This window comes from Balaenoptera physalus, assembly GCF_965194825.1.
Source record: "Balaenoptera physalus genome assembly, chromosome: 9".
NCBI lineage: Eukaryota > Metazoa > Chordata > Mammalia > Artiodactyla > Balaenopteridae > Balaenoptera > Balaenoptera physalus.
The window spans coordinates 48,822,689-48,844,985 of NC_138888.1; the positions used below are offsets into that span (position 1 = coordinate 48,822,689).

The 22,297-nt window shown below is 37.0% G+C and overlaps 1 protein-coding gene and 1 long non-coding RNA gene across 10 annotated transcripts in view; one reads left to right on the plus strand and one right to left on the minus strand.

Moving 5' to 3' along the window:
* The window catches only part of REV3L (REV3 like, DNA directed polymerase zeta catalytic subunit), a gene marked incomplete at its 5' end in the record, with an annotated part of 188,424 nt that overhangs the window by 34,629 nt on the left and 131,498 nt on the right, over positions 1-22,297 (plus strand). The gene's annotated exons all lie outside the window — the stretch shown is intronic.
* On the minus strand, positions 1,877-21,990 carry LOC309667207. The gene is made up of 3 exons (XR_014267621.1): positions 19,789-21,990; positions 3,474-19,456; positions 1,877-2,812 (listed from the first exon to the last, which is right to left on the minus strand). It is a non-coding gene; the product is annotated as an uncharacterized lncRNA (long non-coding RNA).

A 22,297-nucleotide genomic window follows, 5' to 3' on the forward strand; every position in this document is an offset into this window, starting at 1 on the left:
TCTTCTTTGCACACCAGTTTCCTCGGCAGAGTTCTTTCCATTTACCTTTGACTCTCCTTTGCCAGGGTATTAACTCTGGCTTTAACTTAATATGACCTTTCAGCTCTAGTCCTTATACTATGTAATCAGATTACCTATTTATGAGAATAGCCCTTAGGAGCCAGAAAATTAATATTAATCTTGGATTAGCAGGGTTCAGTAGTGACATGACCATGATTAATATTAAATAAAAGTAAAATTTTTTAATTAATAAGCATTTTAAAACAAGTATCTTGCATGAGAAATATCAACCTGTAAATACCAACTGGGAAGTTAAAGTCTCAAATAATACTCAATAAACACAATGTTTGTACCAAGGTAGCTCAGACATTTTGCTAATTTTTTTTGTTTTTTTTAATAAATTGATTGATTGACTTATTTTTGCCTGCGTTGGGTGTTCGTTGCTTCGCATGGGCTTTCTCCAGTTGTGGCGAGCGGGTGCTACTCTTCGTTGTGGTGTGCGGGCTTCTCATTGCGGTGGCTTCTCTTGTTGCAGAGCACGGGCTCTAGGCGTGTGGGCTTCAGTAGTTGTGGCACATGGGCTCAGTAGTTGTGGCGCGCAGGCTCTAGAGTGCAGGCTCAGTAGCTGTGGCACACGGGCTTAGTTGCTCCGCACCCTGTGGGATCTTCCTGGACCAGGGCTCGAACCCACGTCCCCTGCTTTGGCAGGTGGATTCTCAACCACTGCACCACCAGGGAAGCCCTGCTGATGTTTTTTGATTAATAAATACCATGGTTCTTCAGAAAACATTCATCGAGCATATATTATATACCAGACACTGTCCAAGGCACTAGTGATTCAAACAAGTTTATACTCTAGAAAAGGGGTTGGCAAACTACAGCCCTGAGATCCAAATCCAGCCCCACCACCTATTTTTATAAGTAAAGTTTTATTGGATCACAGCCCCTCTCATTCATTTTTGTGTTATCTGTGGCCGTTTTCATGCTTCAATAGGATCTGAGTAGTTGCAACAGAGACTATGACCCACAAAGCCTAAAATTTTACTATTTGTCCTGTTATGGAAGTTGCCGACCCTTGGCATAGGCTGATTATATACATTTTTTTAAATATAAGAAGTTTGACTTCTTTTTGCAGTGTTAGGACCTTCTTTAATCAGATCTTAGACTTTGACCAAAATGAATATGTATAAAGAGGTTAAGTTTCTTTCCTAAAGTCCTGACATTAGATTAGAAGTTCTCGGTTTCATTAATTAAGACCATAGGATTGTTTTGTCTCTTAGTTAATTTCTGGTTGGATTTGAGATATCTCACATGAGGGCATCTGGGTTTACTGGTGATTCAGAACACATGTGGTGTGGTATTTGGCAAGAGGCTAAAGGCCAAGTGTTGCAACCACCCACATAACAGTCTTTTGCAAACCATCAAATGCTTTCTGTAATTTTAGAAATAAAACCAGATTTTTTCCCCTGCAGTATGTTAAAACAAAAAAGTAATATGCTTTGAGATGGTAAGTATAGTTGAAAATTAACTTGTTTTCAAATGTAAAAATTAAACACAGAACCTCAGGAAATACCATCTGAGTCTAAACGTGCTTGTGAGTTTAGTATGTAGTTCCTTTCTGTTCACAGTATCATTAGTTAAGGTAAAGAAGTCTTATACAGATTTGCATGAAATTATTCACCCTTCAAGTCTCTGCTACTATGAAAAGAATAGATGTTATTCATTTTTTAAAATTTTTATTTATTTATTTTTATTTTTATTTTGGCTGTGTTGGGTCTTTGTTTCTGTACGAGGGCCCTCTCCAGCTGCGGCAAGCGGGGGGCCACCCCCTCATCGCGGTGCGTGGGCCCCCCACCATCGCGGCTCCCCCCCGCCCCCCGTTGCGGAGCACAGGCTCCAGACGCGCAGGCTCAGTAATTGTGGCTCACGGGCCTAGTTGCTCCGCGGCATGTGGGATCCCCCCAGACCAGGGCTCGAACCCGTGTCCCCCGCACTAGCAGGCAGATTCCCAACCACTGCGCCACCGGGGAAGCCTGATGTTAATTCATTTTTAATATGTGCTTATCTCCTTTAAATGCGATAGCCACTAATCTCAGTATCAGATGCTAGATTCTCCTCCTGCTCCACAGGAGATTCCTGCTGTAGAGAATCTAAGAAAGAAAAAGTAAAGAGTCCCTGTGATTGGGGGAGTTTTTATAACTAAGATAACCATACATTCCCAGTTTCCTTGGGATGTTCCTAATTAACCCTAACGTAGTTATTAATAGTGCCCCCCTTTATTGTCAAAAATCCTAGTTTGGGTGACATTATATGGTTATCCTCTTGATCTATAATCATGTTGACCACTGAGCAGCTGAACCTGCTTTAAGCTTTAGCATTTAACCAGCCTCAGCATTTATTCTGATCCTAATTCTCACAGGAGAGTTGGTAGATTGATGGCTGCAAGACAATACAGTTGTTAAAGTGAAACTTAACTCATACATAGGCTCATCTGATAGCAAGAACCTAGATTTTGTGGGTTTCTACAGCTCAAAATCCTTTGAATCCCCTTTGAATCACTGCTAACAGTGAACTTTTTTTGTAGTGTCTAAAGACTTTCTCAGTCTCTCTCCAATCTTCTTTTCTAGGCTTTTCTTTTCCTATTTTTCTTTCCCTTTCCCATGAACCCATATTTCAGCCCCACTCATATAGTTGGATTTTCCTGAATATATTCTATGCCTTTTCTAATTTTCATACCTTTCTTATATTGTGCCTTTTAATTTTTTCCTGCTCTACGTTTTCCAGTCTCCTCCTATCTATGTCTGTTAAATTCCTACCCATCTTTTTTTTTTTTTTTTTTTTAAACCCTTTTATAGGAACATATTTGCAAAATCATCAGAGTACACCCAGAACTGTCTGTAAATGACAAAAGACTTAAAAATGACCACGGTAAAAGATTTGATGAAAGTTCATAATAATGCAGTTGACAAGAAAATTAGTTATTTCTGAGATATACATTTTAAAGTAATAACTAGGATTATGACTTATAACATTATACCAGAACATATAAGATTTTTAGAAATTTCATGTAATGTCTGAAACATTTATATTAACATATTTCCATACAAATAACCCAATGAAAGTTTAGTATTAGTTGTTTTGTTTGTTTTTTTATACTGCAGGTTCTTTTTAGGCATCAATTTTATACACATCAGTGTATACATGTCAATCCCAATCGCCCAATTCAGCACACCACCATCCCCACCTCACTGCAGTTTTCCCCCCTTGGTGTCCATATGTCCATTCTCTACATCTGTGTCTCAACTTCTGCCCTGCAAACTGGCTCATCTGTACCATTTTTCTAGGTTCCACATACATGCATTAATATATGATATTTGTTTTTCTCTTTCTGACCCACTTCACTCTGTATGACAGTCTCTAGATCCATCCACGTCTCAACAAATGACTCAATTTCGTTCCTTTTTATGGCTGACCTACCCATCTTTTAAAGTGCAACGCAGACATTACTTACACAAAGCCTTTTTTGCCACACCCCCATTCTAATTAAATTCTCTTTTCTCTAGGTTCCCTAAGCATTTTGTTTCTACCTCTGTTATGTCTTATCATGTAACTTGGTGCCCCAACTCTGTCCCTAGCTCTTTAAAGGCAAGAGACTGTATTTAATTCATTTTAAAATCTACAATGCATATACAAAGCCTTTTAGATACTAGGTGTTCAGAAAAAATGTATGGTCAATTGTTCGTGTATTCCTCTAATTTCTTTAGAACAGCTAGGCTAGAAAATATTTTTAAAAATGTTTTTAGTAGATTTATACCTAAATTTATTAATAAATACATTAAATGTAAATGAGGTAAATACTCCAGTGAAGACACAGAGATTGCTAGCATGTATACAACAAAACAAAATCCATATATATGCTCCTTACATGATACAAAGTTTAAATATAAAGCACGGGTAAAAATATGGAAAAAATGTATCATGCAATACTAACCAAAAGAAAGCTTACTATTCCAATATAAGACAAAGTAAATTTTAAGGCAATAGCATTACTAGAGATAAAGAGATATTTTAAGAGATACAGGAAATATTTTAAAAAGAGATTTTCTTTGTGAGCTTTGTAAGGGTAACTTTAATATGCCAATTTCTAAATTTATTTAATACCTTTAATTATTGTTTCTTTGTTCTACTTGCATTCTTTTTTTTTAATTGGAGTATAGTTGATTTACAATGTTGTGTTAATTTCTGCTGCACAGCAAAGTGATTCAGATATATATATACACATACATTATTTTTTATATTCTTTTCCGTTATGGTTTATCACAGGATATTAAATATAGTTCCCTGTACTATACAGTAGGACCTTGTTGTTTATCCATTCTATATATATTAGTTTGCATCTGCTAACCCCAAACTCCCACTCCATCCCTTCCCCACCCCCCTCCCCCTTGGCAACCACGAGTCTGTTCTCTATGTCTACGAGTCTGTTTCTGTTTCGTAGATAAGTTCATTTGTGTCATATTTTAGATTCCACGTATTAGTGATATCATATGGTATTTGTCTTTTTCTGACTTTCTTCACTTAATGTGATAATCTCTAGGTCCATCCATGTTGCTGCAAATGGCATTACTTCATTCTTTTTTTATGGCCAACTAGTATTCCACTGTATGTGTGTGTGTTTGTGTGTGTGACACACACAATATCTCCTATCCATTCAACTGTTGATGGACATTTATGTTGTTTCTATGTCTTGGCTTTTGTGAATAGTGCTGCTGTGAACATAGGGGTGTGTGTATCTTTTTGAATTATAGTTTAGTCTGGATATATGCCCAGGAGTGGGATTGCTGGATCATATGGCAACTCTATTTTTTAGTTTCTTGAGGAACCTCCCTACTGTTTTCCATAGTGGCTGCACCAACTTACATTCCCACCAACCATGTAGGAGGGTTCTTTTTCTCCAGCATTTGTTATTTGTAGGCTTTTTAATGATGGCCATTCTGACTGGTGTGAGGTTGTATCTCATTGTAGTTTTTTTTTTTTTTTTTAAAGTTAATTAATTTATTTATTTTTATATTTATTTTTGGCTGTGTTGGGTCTTCGTTTCTGTGCGAGGGCTTTCTCTAGTTGTGACAAGCGGGGGCCACTCTTCATCGCAGTGCGCGGGCCTCTCACTATCGCGGCCTCTCTTGTTGCGGAGCACAGGCTCCAGACGCGCAGGCTCAGTAGTTGTGGCCCACGGGCCTAGTTGCTCCGTGGCATGTGGGATCTTCCCAGACCAGAGCTTGAACCCGTGTCCCCTGCATTGGCAGGCAGATTCTCAACCACTGCGCCACCAGGGAAGCCCTCATTGTAGTTTTGATTTGCATTTCTCTAATAATTAGCGATGTTGAGTATCTTTTCATGTGCCTGTTGGCCATCTGTGTGTCTTTGGAGAAATGTCTATTTAGGTCTTCTGCCCGTTTTTTGATTGGGTTATTTTTTGGTTGTTGAGTTGTGTGAGCTGTTTGTATATTTTGGAAATTTAAGCCCTTGTCCGTTGCATTGTTTGCATATATTTTCTCCCATTCCATAGGTTGTCTTTTTGTTTATGGTTTCCTTTGCTGTACAAAAGCTTGTAAGTTCGATTAGATCCCATTTGGTTTTTTTGCTTTTATTTCTGTTGCCTTGAGAGACTGACCTAAGAAAACATTGCAACAGTTACATCAGAGAATGTTTTGCTTATGTTCTCTTCTAGGAGTTTTATGATGTCTTGTCTTATATTTAAGTCTTTAAGCCATTTTGAGTTTATTTTTGTGTATGGTGTGAGGGTGTGTTCTAGCTTCATTGGTTTACATGCGGCTGTCCAACTCTCCCAGCACCACTTGCTGAAGAAACTGTCTTTTTCCCATTGTATATTCTTGCCTCCTTTGATGAAGATTAATTGACAGTAGTGTGTGTCTATTTCTGGGCTCTCTATCCTGTTCCATTGATCCATATGTCTGTTTTTGTGCCATAACTGTTAATAATCAAGCCATCATTTGTCCTTGATCTAGTGAATGTCAGTTGGGAAGTTTTGTTATAGAATTCTAATCAGTACTCTGATCGTATCTTAAACTTCTCATTTTCTTCACTCAGATTAATAATTAGCTTTTTATCTCGCATAACTTATGAACTGAGGATTGTGGCTTATAAGTGAAATAGGATAAGTCAGTTGATCTCATCTACCTCATTTGTGTTATAGACTCCGTTCTTGGGTCATCATGTATGTGATAGATAAATTAAGTCTAAAGTTAATCTTTTCTCATGTTAGGAGAATTAGGATTATAACACCACTGACTTGTTGGAGCATTTCAAATTAATATAGTATCTTCAGCTGCTCAGCACTTAAAGGTACACTTTATATTTCACGATGTTCTTGTGAGGTGGATGTTGGTTTGAAATACCTGAGAGCTTTGGAAACCTATTAGGGGGAACCTTACAGTGGGGTTTACATCAGATATAATGGACCAATAGATTCTTTCATAGACTTTAAGGAAGAGACATCAAATTCTTCCAGTTACTTCCACTTCTGGAAATTCATCTAGATTGGGTCAAGAGGCAGGTTTTGTATGTTTGGGGCAGTGGGGGAGGTGGTGGGACAGTCCAACCAAATTGCAATCTCAGTCTCAGTGTTTGGCCCTTCAGTCTGCGGTGATGACTTAGGGTCACCTTGAATTGTGCCACCATAGACCTTCATCAAGAGGGGAAAGTAGTAGCATTTGATAGTGCAGAAAAATTCTCATCCTTAAATCAGAATAACAAAGTTAATTGTGGTCTGAGAAGGAGCTTAAAGATTATGGGTTGAAGAACTGTCTTTTATGATATGTTTTATTTATTTATTTATTTAAATGAGCATTTTTTTGTTTTGTTTTCTAGAGGTTGGATTTTTATTTTAATTTTTATGTACCTTATTTTATTTTTGGCTGTGTCGGATCTTAGTTGCGGCATGCTAGATCTTCATTGCAGCATGTGGGATCTTTAGTTGAGGCGCACGGACTCTTCGTTGCAGCGCGTGGGCTTCTCTGTAGTTGCAGCGTGCGGGCTCTCTAGTTGAGGTGCGCGGACTCCAGAGCGTGTGAGCTCTGCAGTTTGTGGCACTGGGCTCTCTATTTGAGGTGCGCGGGCTCAGTAGTTGTGACGCGCGGGTTTAATTGCCCTGCAGCATGTGGAATCTTAGTTCCCTGACCAGAGATTGAACCCACGTCCCCTGCATTGGAAGGCGGATTCTTAACCACTGGACCACCAGGGAAGTCCCTATGATATGTTTTAAAGAGAGACAGATTGGTACATTTTCTGAATAGGAGATTAGAAATGGATGATTTGACAGATTTGAGAAGAGACTCGGAAGGCTAAAAATTGTCTAGAAATGCTAGAATTAGGAGAGTACTCCTCTTGGCAATTGATAAAATTAAATAGGAGAAATTGGTGAACATATAAATTATTTTCGTTTAGGACAGAATATAGGTTAATAATATAGGAGATATTATTTGACAAACGCCAGATAGATTTGCAGTCAGCATTGGCAGAAGTAAAGATTAGGATGGAGTATGGATTATGGAAGAAACATCAATGTTGTTAACTGTGAATAGGTACTTCCTTTTAATCACTAATTTCATTTGATAAAAAATATGTCCCTGGAGTTTTTGTTTTTATTTTTTTAACTTGTTTGAAGTGGTGCCTTGGTAAAGTGAAAAGAACACTAGACTAAGAATCAGGAGCTTAGAGTTCTTCGGGTTCTGAGGTCCTTGAACTTCTTCTCAGTCAGTTAAATGTGTGACTTTAGGCACTCTGAATCTCTTGTTTCATATATTAAATGGGTAAACAAACTGAGATATACCCATACAAGGAGTTACTATGGAGCAATTAAAAGGAATGAACTACTGATACATGTGATGTCATGGGTGAACATCAAAATCACTGTGCTGGACAAGAGAAGTCAGGCACAAAAGGGATATGTACAGTGTGATTTCATTTTTATGAAGTGCTGGACAAAACTGTTGTGAAAAATCAGAACAGTGATTGCCTCAGAGGAGGTAGGGATTGACTGAAAAGCAGCACAAGGGAATTTTGGGGGTGATGAAAATGGGAAATGTTGCATAACTTGATGAAGATACACATGTTTGTCAAAATTAATCAAGGCACAGTGCCTGTGCATTTCACCAAATGGAAATGTTATGACTCGTCCCCCATTCCTCCCAGAAAAGAACACTAAACAAATACTGAATTCTAGTTAGTAGATATGCCTTTCTCAGTGGAAGTGGCTAGTAATTCTAAAACTACTTTTTATGTTTTCTAAGTTTATGCAGACAAGTAAATATATTTAGGAAAATGGTAGCCAGGTTTCACACTGTTGGACAAGAGAGAAACATGGAAATGGGAACAACTAGAATGTCTCTGGGGTATTAGGTTGGAATTGGAGGTACCAGTATGAACTCAGTTTTTACTATATAGAGAGAAGGATAGATAAGTAGGTTGGTAGATTGGGTGGGAGAGAAACAGAGAGAGAGAGAAAGAAATGAGGGAAGGAAGAAAGAGAGAAATCAATATAGCGGTGTGTATATGTATATAAATATATAAATTTCCTAGCTCTGTTTGCTTAGAGGTTCTGGAATTATTGACACCCCCATAGCAATAGCAATGAACACACTTTACATCCAGATCTTGATTTCTAAATAACGTTCTCACTAAATGTACCTTTGAGAGAGAGCTGATTGCATGGCTGGGGCAGAGAATGTGCAAGATGAGCCTGGAACATCTTATTGTTCCAGAAAATAAGAATGTGTTCAGGTAGTGATGGGAACATATCAAAAGGACACAAGAATTCTGGTTTCCACTCAGACATGAAAAAATTAGAAGTTGTCACTCTTGTCCTCACAAGAACAAAGTTGAACGATCTAAAAATCAATAACTCTGCTTAGATCCATAAGAGAATTGAGGTCACACAGCAAACCAATATCCTGGAAACTAGAGAGACAAATACAGAGAATCACAGCTTACCAGGAGCAGAAGCTGATGGAGCCAGGAACTGGTAGGAAAACTTAAACTGTAACTGATGAACTTCCAGAAGGTGAGTGTGGATTAGCTTGAGAGTTAAAAATTCCTGGGTGCTCAGTTTTAGGGAAGGGGTCCCACACTTCTATGAGTTTTTCTTCTACGAGCTCTACCAGGTTCTCACAGCAAAGATTGGGGGGGAAATCCCTTTATGCTTCCAGCAGAGGGAGTGGAATAGTAACCATTTTGAAATATGCTCAGAGCATTCTGTTCTCCCCCTGCCCAAACGGGGAAACTACCAGAGCCTAACCAACTTGGGGAAAGGGAAATACCCAGCTCCAGCTCTCTCTAGCCTTGTTGCCTCATCTAAGAGGGGAGAAAAGGCCGAGAGGCACTTGCGAAGGCCACAGCCAGGAACACAGGGCCACTGAAAGACTCAGACCTAACCATAAGATTACAGAACATTTTTCCTTCCCCTTATATCTTACCACCACGTCAACGGGGCTCCTGTATAGTAACAGAGGATTACAGATGGAAAAACTACAAGGCTTGCACTTTATTTAAGGAGTTTCTTGGGAAACTCAAAGACAACAGGAGAGACAAAGATAAGGACATTAGAGGAAATTTTAGCCTCTGATACCTGTAGCTACAGTAAATACAGGCTAACTCCTAGTCAGATATGGCAGGGATTTTAGAATTGTTAGACTGGGAATTTAAAATTAAACTGATTAATATACTAAGGGCTCTAATTGGAAAAGTGGATAACACATAAAAACAGATTGGTAATGCAAGCAGAGAGATGGAAACTCTAAGAAAGCATCAAAGGGAAATACTAGAAATCAAAAGCACTGTAATAGAAATGAAGAATGCCTTTGATGGAGTCATCAGAAGGAAAATGGAGGAAGGAACAAAAGAAATATTTGAAGTAATGGGCTGAGAATTTTCCAGAATTAATGATAGACACCAAACCACCAATCTAGGAAGCTCAGAAGACACCAAATATGATAAATACCAAATTTACACTTAGGCATATCATTTTCAAATTGTGAAGAATTACATTGGACTTCTTCACAAACCATGCAAGCAAGAAGAGAGTAGAGTAAAATGTTTAGAAAGGAAGAGCGTTAGAGAAGACCAAGTGAAGGTAAAATAAGACCTTTGTTTTCTTATTCTTAATTGACATAATAGATAACTGTTCAAAATAATAATAGAAGCAACGTATTGAGTAATTATAGGTTTTGGAGAAGTGAAATGAATGATAGCAATGTTATAAGGGAAAAGAGGGAAGAATCTGGAATACTATTATTAAAAACTTGGAATACTGTTATAAAGTACTTGTACTACCTGTGAAGTGCAGTCCATATAGTGTTATTTGACAGTGGATGTAGATTAGATTTAAATGTATGCTGCAAACTCTAAAGCAACCACAAAATTCAGTTTTTCCTTTTAATACTTTGAAGATGTCACTCCACTGACTCTGGTTTGCATTGTTTTAGATAGGTTTGGCAATATGTTTCTGCCCCAAATTTTGGACTCCCGATTTTCATGATTTATAACTCTGCTTAATTTGGGCCCCCATGTGACCAATTGTATGCTTAGTAGCACTGACTGGCCATATCAGTTCGGTACTCTTAAATAACTAAACATAGTCCTAAGAAAACTTCCCTTTAATTCATATACAAAAGTTGTAGGGTATTCGGGGGAGGAGGGGTTGAGGAGCGGGAGAAGGCTTTGCTGCTTCTGCCTTTTGAGAGAGCAAGTATTAAATACAGTGTAGTGCCAGAAAACTACTAGAGCTAATCAATGAATTTGGTAAAGTAGCAGGGTACAAAATTAATGCACAGAAATCTATTGCATTCCTATACGCTAATGATGAAAAATCTGAAAGAGAAATTAAGGAAACACTCCCATTTACCACTGCAACAAAAAGAATAAAATACCCAGGAATAAGCCTACCTAAGGAGACAAAAGACCTGTATGCAGAAAACTATAAGACACTGATGAAAGAAATTAAAGATGATACAAACAGATGGAGAGATATACCATGTTCTTGGATTGGAAGAATCAACATTGTGAAAATGACTCTACTACCCAAAGCAATCTACAGATTCAATGCAATCCCTATCAAACTACCACTGGCATTCTTCACAGAACTAGAACAAAATATTTCACAATTTGTATGGAAACACGAAAGACCCCAAATAGCCAAAGCAATCTTGAGAAAGAAAAACGGAGCTGGAGGAATCAGGCTCCTGGACTTCAGATTATACTACAAAGCTACAGTAATCAAGACAGTATGGTACTGGCACAAAAAGAGAAATATAGATCAATGGAACAAGATAGAAAGCGCAGAGATAAACCCACGCACATATGGTCACCTTATGTTTGATAAAGGAGGCAAGAATATACAGTGGAGAAAAGACAGCCTCTTCAATAGTGGTGCTGGGAAAACTGGACAGCTACATGTAAAAGAATGGAATTAGAACACTCCCTAACACCATACACAAAAATAAACTCAAAATGGATTAAAGACCTAAATGTAAGACCAGACACTATAAAACTCTTAGAGGAAAACATAGGCAGAACACTCTATGACATAAATCACAGCAAGATCCTTTTTGACCCACCTCCTAGAGAAATGGAAATAAAAACAAAAATAAACGGGACCTAATGAAACTTAAAAGCTTTTGCACAGCAAAGGAAACCATAAACAAGACGAAAAGACAGCCCTCAGAATGGGAGAAAATATTTACAAATGAAGCAACTGGCAAAGGATTAATCTGCAAAATTTACAAGTAGCTCATGCAGCTCAATATCAAAAAAACAAACAACCCAATCCAAAAATGGGCAGAAGACCTAAATAGACATTTCTCCAAAGAAGATATACAGATTGCCAACAAACACATGAAAGAGTGCTCAACATCATTAATCATTAGAGAAATGCAAATGAAAACTACAATGAGGTATCACCTCACACCAGTTAGAATGGCCACCATCAAAAAATCTACAAACAATAAATGCTGGAGAGGGTGTGGAGAAAAGGGAACCCTCTTGCACTGTTGGTGGGAATGTAAATTGATACAGTCACTATGGAGAACAGTATGGAGGTTCCTTTAAAAACTAAAAATAGAACTACTGTATGACCCAGCAATCCCACTACTCGGCATATACCCTGAGAAAACCATAATTCAAAAAGAGTCATGTACCACAATGTTCACTGCATCTCTATTTACAATATCCAGGACATGGAAGCAACCTAAGTGTCCATCGACAGATGAATGGATAAAGAAGATGTGGCACATATATACAGTGGAATATTACTCAGCCATAAAACGAAACGAAATTGAGTTTTTTGTAATGAGGTGGATGGACCTAGAGTCTGTCATACAGAGTGAAGTAAGTCAGAAAGAGAAAAAGAAATACCATATGCTAACACATATATATGGAATCTAAAAAAAAAAATCGTTCTGAAGAACCTAGGGGCAGGACAGGAATAAAGACACGGACTTAGAGAATGGACTAGAGGATATAGAGAGGGGGAGGGGTAAGCTGGGATGAACTGAGAGAGTGGCATGGACATACATACACTACCAAATGTAAAATAGATAGCTAGTGGGAAGCAGCCGCATAGCACCAGGAGATCAGCTCGGTGCTTTATGACCACCTAGAGGGGTGGGATAGAGAGGGTGGGAGGGAGACGCAAGAGGGAGGGGATATGGGGATATATGTATATGTATAGCTGATTCACTTTGTTATAAAGCAGAAACTAACACACCATTGTAAAACAATTATACTCCAATAAAGATGAAAAAGAAAAAAAAATACAGTGTAGTAGTTCAGTTTTGTTGTCGTTTAGTTTTTATTGTCTGAATAAAAACTTTCTTACATTGACAGCTCTTTCTTGATCCTTAATTTCTTTATCTGTTTTGGTAATGATCAGTTTAAGTGGAACATCTCTCTATAATTTGACAAAATATCTTAATGTGATTCAGGATTCAGTACTATACTTAGTGCATCATTATATGGAGATAAAGATGTATAAGTGGTTTTAGTGGCTAATGTTTGTATTTCTTATTTTATTCATAATTTATTTCTGTGATACAAATCCACTAATTCATTTTAATGAATGCATTGACTCTAATGGTATATTAAAAATTAAGTCTTCTCATTAGAGACCTCTAAAGAAAACAATGAGTATGGATAAGTTAAAAAATATACGTAACACAATATTGTAAATCAACTATACTTCAATTATATATATAATTATATATATATAATAGCTTTATTCAGATGTAGTTCACATACCATACAGTTTACCTGTTTAAAGTGTACAATTCAATGTTTTTGAGTATATTCACAGAGTTGTGTAACCATCACCACAGTTTTAGAACATTTCTGTCACTCTAAAAAGAAACACCATATCCAGTAGCAGTCACTACTCACTCCACCCAGCACCATCAGTCCTTAAAACCTCTAATAACCTTTCTGTTCCTGTAAGTTTGTGTATTTTAGACATTTCATGTAAACGGAATCATACAGTATGTGATTTTTTGTGTGTCTGGCTTCTTTAACTTAGTGTAAGGTTTTTAAGGTTCATCCATGTTGTAGCATTTATCAGTTCATTCGTTTTTATGGCTGAGTAAATATTCCATTGTATGGATGCCACACTATATTTATCCATTCATCAATTGATGAACATTTGGGTTATTTACTACCTTTTGGCTGTTACGAATAATGCTGCTATGAGCATTTATGTGCAGGTTTTTGTGTGGATGTATATTTTCATTTATCTTGGGCATATATATAGGAGTGGAATTGCTGGTCATATGATAACTCTTTGTTTAACCTTTTGAAGAACTGCCAGTCTACTTTCCAAACCAACCACAGCATTTAACATTTCCACCAGCAGTGTATGAGGTTTCCAATTTCTCCATAACACTTTTTATAGTCTGACTTTTTGATTATAGCCATCCTAGTGGGTGTAAAGTCATATTTAATTGTGGTTTTGATTTGCATTTCACTGATGGCTACTGATGTTGAGCATCTTTTATGTACTTATTGGCCATTTTTATGTTTTCTTGTAGAAATATCAATTCAGATCCTTTGCCCATTTAAAAACTGGGTTATTTGTCTTTTTTCTTGTTAAGTTGTAAGAGTGTTTATTCTAGTTACAAGTCCCTTATAAAATATGATTTCCAAATACTTTCTTTTATTTCTTAAGTTGTCTTTTTACTTTCTTTTAGATAGGTAAACTTTTAAGGTCCTTGATTGTTTAGCTACCATAAAGTATGGTTGAGCAACTTACTAGATTTGCATAATTTAATTATTTGTAACATTTTATTGATGTGCCTTTGAAAGAAAATTCAGGCATTTATATACAAATTTGACTGGACGGTTTAAGTTTATTTTGATTAGCTATTAATATTGCTTTAAATCATCTGAGTTGAATTTTCAAATTGTAATCAGATTATTAATTTTACTGCAAGACCTTGGATTACTTAACCTTTTAGTCAAAATACCACAAAGATTAATATGTGTGACCATTCTGGCTAAAACGTCGGAAACTAAAACAACATTTGTTTTACAAGTCAATTTTATTTTTAGCAAAGATTAATAAGCACTAGTTTTTTTAAATGAAATTTAGTCTGAAGGGTACACATTTTCTTAGAGATTCTAGCTTGAGACCACTGTTAGCAGTTTAATTTTTTAAGGCTAAAAGTTTGATGGTATACCATGGTGTGTGAAATAGTATCCAAACTGAGGCTCACAATCACAGTGAAAGTAAAGGTAATTACTCATTTCCTTTCTATAATAATAATTGCAAACTAAATTACATATGAACTTTGGGCAAATCATTTCATCAGTTTTTTGACATGTTAATCATAAAAGAATTTGTATGTTATATTTTGCTGTTGGTTATTTTACTGCTGTTTAATATGGAAAGGTGGTCCTTAATTTAGTCCCTTCTAGTCCCTTGCAAATAGGGGGAGATAGGAGGACATTATGAATATCTTCATTAGCATTTGAAAAGCAATATTTATAAGGAGAAAAAATAAAAGCAGTCAAATTTTCTACTAGACTCAATTTTTGAAAGCCCTATTAGGAGTTACCCAGTAAGAAAAAAATCCTGTTGTTTCAGTTTTCTAACCATAAATTCTCAATTCTCTGACATCAACTTTGGAGGTTCTACAGTTCAATTCAGTTGTGACACTAACTACCTGAAGTTTGTGCAGACCCCACAAGGTAAGGGATCAGCCCCATAAGATTGTCCCCATTGTCCCCAGCCACAAATGGGGTCCCCGGGGCCACCTGCACTTCTGTTCATCCAACTACAGTTTAGTTGGATGAACTAATCCCACAACCCCTCCCTCAGCTCCCTGTCAGTTTCAATAAATTGCTATAACTTACAGAATTCAGAAAAGTGCTATACTTAATACAGTTTATTTAAAAAGATACAAATGAGCAGCCTGATGAAGAGATACATAGGGCAAGTTTCAGAAGGCTCCTGAGCGCAGATGCCTCTGTCTCCATGGAGCTGAGATGGCATCACTAATCAGGAAACTCCCCAAAGCCTCATTGTTCAAGTTTTTATTGAAGTTTCCTTACAGAGGCATGATTGATTAAGTCATTGACCATTGGTGATTGAACCTGAAGATGAGATGGGGGGAATGGTGTTGAAAGTTGCAACCCTCTGATGATATGGTTGATTCCTGGGTAACCAGCCCCCATTCTGAAGCTATCTAAAGACCCCACCAAGAGTCACCTTATTAGGGTAAACTCAGGTATGGTCAAAAGGGATTCGTTATGAATAACAAAAGATACTCCTGTCACTCAGGAAATACCAGCGGTTATAGGAGCTCTGTATCAGGAATAAGGCACAAAGATCAAATATATACATATTTTTAAAATTATACCACACATGCTTTTCTAACATATATCAAACACCTGCTATATTTCAGGCTCTCTGCTAGACATTAAGAATAGGAAGAATAAGAAGACATGATGTGTGTGTTGAAGGAACTCACACTGTAGGTGTGAAGACAGAGACAGTGAAGTTGTGTATTACAGGGGGTTAGGGTCTGAAGCTAAAGGTATAAGATTAAAACCTCATAGGGAGAATTTCTCCAACAGTCTTTTAAATTGCATGAAATCTATCACACTACATTTTAATGAGTCCAACAGCTTAGTTTTCCTCAGTTTTGACAGTAATCATGGTCTCCTCAGTTGAGCTCTAGTTAAGATAGTTGGTCTGCGATCAGGGCCATGTTTTATGAACACTATTAACTGTATCTTTTAAACAATAGGATCATATTTAGTTGCCTGTCTCAATAAGAGCTGCTTCCACTGTTAGAGGCACGTAGGAACTGAGAGACTATCTAAGGAACAGCAGATTTATATATCTCATAGTGCTGGAGGATAAATTTATTGACTGGACATACTGGTACCATTTAATTGTGTTCTCATATTATTCATTTGGTCTCCTTCTCTGTGTCTTTTCCCATCTCCCTCGATCCCTTCCTACCCAGTAAATAAGACGCTTACATCATGTGATTCCACTGTGTATAAGCATATGTATAACATAATAAGTGCCATAATAGATTTATACAGGTGCTCTGAGGACATAAATGAGAAAACAAGTTTTAAACTTACTTTTGTAGGTAAAGGAAGATGTTCATAGTTGAATTAGCAAGTGAGCTCGTGCTTCAAGAATGAGATGCAGTTAGTGTTTTCCGTCCAAATACTAATTATACACTTTATTTTCTTCAAAAAATTCTCTTTAAAAAGGTACTCTTTATGTCAGTCTCTTTCCTATTTTCTCAGTGATTCTTCTGGTTATAGAGTATGTTAATTAATTCAAGGGAATGTACTGAGCACATCTGAGACATGGCTGAGGCAAAGGAGTGTAATCTCCAGAGTTTCTTTGGCTTGTGGTACTTCTGTAACTTCTTCTTATTTTGCATAGTACCCCAAATTGTACTGGTGAATGTAAAAGTGGGAAAATTGGTCTTCCCCAATGAGTAGAGAACTGCAGGTCAAGATATTATGTGCCCTTTGGCCACCTACACAGTTATGTTATAGTTTAACATCTGCTATTTTGCTCTTTGTTTTCTCTGTGTATAAGAGCAGGAAGCTTTTTTGTTGCTCTGCTCCTCCATTACAACCTTATTTTATGCTGAATAGATATTTTCTAGTATACTATTTTAATTCTGTTATTGTTGCTTGTGTATATATGTGTTTGTGTATATTTAAGTTATTTTCCTTGTGGTGCCATGGCGATTACAGTTGACATCTTAATTTAAAACAGTCTAGTTTGGATTAATCTCAATTTAATTTTAATATATAAAAACTTTGCTCCAGTGTAACACCATTTATACACATTACATCTTTATACATTATAAGCCCATCAGCACAATTTTATAATAATTATTTTATGCACCTGTCCTTTAAATGAGTTAGGAGAAGAAAAGAGTTACAAATATACATTTTTATTATCTTTTGTGTTTACTTATATAGCTACCTTTATTCCTGATCTTTATTGCTTAGTGTGGATTTAAGTTACTGTCTGTTCCTTTCGTTTCAGCCTGAAATGAAATACCGTTTAGTATTTCTTGTAGGGCAGGTCTGCTAGTGATGAATTCTCTGTTTTCATTTATCTAGGAATGCCTTAATTTCTTTTTTCCCCACCTCACCTAGCTCTCCTTCACTTTTGAAGGGTACTTTTGCTAGATATAGAATTCTTGGATGACAGTCTTTTTCTTTCATCCTTTGACCATGTCATCCTACTGCCCACTGGTCTCCATGGTTTCTAATGAGAAGTCAGCTATTAATCTTCTTGAGGAAACTTTGTATCTGAGAATTGTTTTGTTTTGTTTTTGCTGCTTTCATGATTCTCTTTCTGTCTTTTGACAGTTTGGCTATGAAACATCTAGATGTGGATCTCTTCAACTTTGTCCTACTTGGCGTTTATTGAACTTCTTAGGTATACATACTAATGTTTTCCATCAAATTTGGGAAGTTTTTTGTCATAATTTTTTCAAATATTCTTTCCACTCCTTCCTCTCTCTCCTCTCCTTCAGAAACTCACATTGTGTATATGTTGGTATACTTGATGGAGAACCACAGATCTCTGAGGCTCTGTTCATTTTTCTTTACTCTCTTTGTTCCTCAGATTGGGGAGAATCTCAGCTGACCTGTCTGAAGTTCACTGGTTCTTCTGCCAGTTCAAATGTGCTGTTTACCCCCTCTAGTAAATTTTTCATTTCTGTTATTGCTCTTTTCAATTTGAAAATGTCTGTTTGAGTCTTCTTATTATTGTTTTAATTGCACTGGGTGGAAATACCCTTTTCATATTTAAATGCCAGCTTTCTATTTGATTCTTTTTTATAATTTCTGTTTCTTCATTTATATTCTCCATTAGGTAAAACATGACTCTCAAACTCCTTTAATTCTTTAGACATAATTTGCTTTATTTCTTTGAAGTATTTATAATAGCTGGTTTAAGGTTTTGTCTAGTAAGACCAACATCTGGGCTTCTTCAGAGACAGTTTCTGTTGACTTTTTTTCCTATGTATGGGCCATACTTCCCTATTTCTTTGTATGTCATAATTTTTTTGTTGGAAACTAGACATTTTAAATATAATAAAACTGTCACAGTTTAAATAATGTGACAGTTAAGAAAATCATATTTCTTCCTACTCCCAGGATTTGTTTTGCTCTGTTATTGGTGTTGCTGTTTCTTTCTTTAGTGATTTTCCTGAGCTAATTCTGTTCAGTCTTTGTTCTTTGAAGTCTGCTCAGCTAGCTCAGTGGTCAGTTACTGATTAGCCAGAGATTTCTTTAAATGACTTGAACCAATAGGTCTCTATTCAGCTTTTGCTGAGGGGCTTTGTTTGTGTGCATGTGTTGGAGCAGAGCTTCAAGGTCAACCAGAAGTGAAAGATTAGGGCCTTCTCAGGTCTTCCTGCACATTCACACAGCTCCTCACATGTGCATAGCCTTCTAAATTCCCAGGACTATTGCAGAGATTTTCAAAGCCCCTTATGGACATTTCATTCCTCAGTTTTTTCTTTTAAATATTTTGGTCAGCCTCTTATTAGCTGCAACTAGTAAAAATCACTCAGGCAACTGCAGTGTTAAACAGTTGTTGTTGACTATTTTCAACAAATATGCTGCAGATAGTACTATTCACATAGAATGAGCTCTTGAGTCTTATCAAACAAAGACAAGCCCTGAGAATGGCGTATTTTAGCAAGCTGCCAGGCACATCAAATAGTAACAGTTTTCTGAGGCTTTGGGAGAACTTCAAATCTATTCTGGTCTCTCCAGTATCTGCTTGGCTTTGGGGTTTCACAGCTACCATATTGGCAAGATTTTGGTTTTCAAGGCTGATCTGGAGCTGGGGATGAGAGATTGAATTCGGTCAAATTAAGACACTAGAAAGCTTGCTCTTCTTGCTAAGAGTCAACTGATTTTCTTTTTTTTTTTTTTTTTAAATTTATTTATTTATTTATTTATTTATTTATTTATTTTTGGCTGTGTTGGGTCTTCGTTTCTGTGCGAGGGCTTTCTCTAATTGCGGCAAGTGGGGGCCACTCTTCATCGCGGTGCGCGGGCCTCTCACTATCGCGGCCCCTCTGGCTGTGGAGCACAGGCTCCAGACGCGCAGGCTCAGCAATTGTGGCTCACGGGCCTAGTTGCTCCGCGGCATGTGGGATCTTCCCCGACCAGGGCTCGAACCCGTGTCCTCTGCATTGGCAGGCAGATTCTCAACCACTGCGCCACCAGGGAAGCCCTCAACTGATTTTCTTGAAAAAACTTTCCTTAGATTGTCACAAGCCTTTAATTTAATGTCACAAGCTAAAAAAAAAAAAAAAAAGTTGATTTTGACAGTGTTTTGCAGTATTCTTTAAAAATTTTTTTTCTTGAAGTATAGTTGATGTACAATATTATATGTTACAGGTGTACAATAATGGTTAATAATAGTGGTTTTAAAATTTCAAATATTATACTCCATTTATAGTTATTATAAAATATTGGCTATATTCCCTGTGTTGTAAAATATATCCTTGTAGCTTATTTTATACATAATAGTTTGTATCTCTTAATCCTCTACCCCTATATTGCCCCTCCTCCCTTCCCTCTCCCTACTGTTAACTACTGGTTTGTTCTCTATATCTGTGAGTCTTTCTTTTTTGTCGTATTCACTAGTTTGTTGTATTTTTTTAGATTCCACATATAAGTGATAATCATAAAATATTTGTCTTTCTCTGTCTGATTTATTTCACTTAGCATAATAACCCTCCAAGTCCTCCATCCCTGTTGTTGCAAATGGCAAAATTTCATTCTTTTTTATGGCTGAGTAGTATTCCGTGTGTGTGTGCATATTGCACAGCTTCTTTATCCATTCATCTGTTGATGAACACTTAGGATGCTTCTGTATCTTGGCAATTATAAATAATGCTGCTCTGAACATTGGGGTGCATATATCTTTTTGAATCAGTGTTTTCATTTTCTTTGGATATATACCCAGGAGTGGAATTGCTGGGTCATATGGTAGTTCTGTTTTCAGTTTTTTTGAGAAACTTCCATACTTTTTTCCACAGTGGCTGCACCAATTTACATTTCCACTGACAGTGTATGAGGGTTTCCTTTTCTCCACATCCTTACCAACATTTGTTATTTGTGTTCTTTTTATGATAGCCATTCTGACAGGTGTGAATGATTAACAGTGTTGAGCTAAAAGATGCAGTGTTGAGCATCTTTTCATGTGCCTGTTGGCCATCTGCATTTCCTCTTTGGAAAAATGTTCAGGTCTACTGCCCATTTTTAAATTGGGTTGTGTTTTTGATGTTGAGTTGTATGAGCTGTTTATATATTTTGGACATTAACCCCTTATCCGTCATATCATTTGCAAATATTTTCTCCCATTGAGTAGGTTGTCTTTTCCTTTGACAGTATTTGCCAGTATTCTTGTTGCTTTTATGGAGGAGCAGGTTTTTCAAGGTCCTTTCTCTGCCATTCTGGAAGTGCCTCTTCCCATTCTTGTATATTTTTATCAGCATTCTGCTTCCAGTCTCTGATCCAGCCTCTCATTGCTTGCCTTTCTCTTATACATTTCTACTGGACCTTTGGAACTCTGGTTCCACGGCTAACATACTTATATTCTCAATTATTCACTGACTATTACCTCCCTTTCTTGCCAGGCAGCCCTTTCAGGGGCTGATTCTCTCACATCCCACATAAATCAAAATCCTCTATTCCTCCCTTAAATAGTAGTATTCCTCAAGTTTCTGGCTTACAACCCTTCTCTTGTCTATTTTCCCTGAACATTCTTACCCAATTGTTGCTCATACTCTCAAATCTGTCTTCTTCTCTAGCCTAGATCTCTGTCTTAAGCTCCTCATCTGTATCTAATTTTGCTTAACATAAATCTTCATTTGGAATTTCTACAGACATGTAAAATTCCTCAAAGTTCAAAACAGAAATCAGCCTATTCTTCTTTCTCAGTTTTCTTAGAATGACACTCCCATTTATCTAGTTGCCTAAACCAAAAATATGGGTCATTTTTTATTATTTCTCCTTTACCCTACCTTCAAATTACAGTAAGTTACCTTTCAGTTCTGTGCCCTAAATCTTTCGATTTAGGTTTTCTTTATCTCTACTGACATCTCCTGCCTGAATTATTCCAACAGCCTCCAAAACAGATCTTTCCATTATAGTTCTGTCCCCAGCTTCTCCACAGTGTGTCCACAAGGGAAGTTTATAAAATGCAAATCCAAATAGGTCACAGAGTCCATGCAGACACACACACACACACACACACACACACACACACACACACACACACTTTGCCCTTCTCTCCATTGCATTCCTTGCTCCATCCTAATTGCCTTTTTCCTATTTCCAGACCATGTCATGTTCTTGTTTGCTTTCAGGTAGCTATACATACTGCAGTATTCTTTCTCACTTTGCTTTTTTATTGCTTCCTCAAACTGAGTTAGATACTTCTGGATATAGAATTACCATACTGTAATGGCCTATTTACTCATCTTTATCTCCAAGTAGAATGTCAAGTCCATGAGATCCAGGGCTGTGATTATGAGCAGCCTGTGGCCTAGCGCCGAACATTGGGCTTCCACAAATTATTTGATGAATAGAGAATTTATGCCTACATGTATGAACGACAGAACCAACCATGTTCAGCACTGAGAATACAAAGATATATTAGGCAAACGTATAAATAAAATAGGCCTTTGAAACATCTGGTGTTTGAGGGATATAGCTGTTAGTA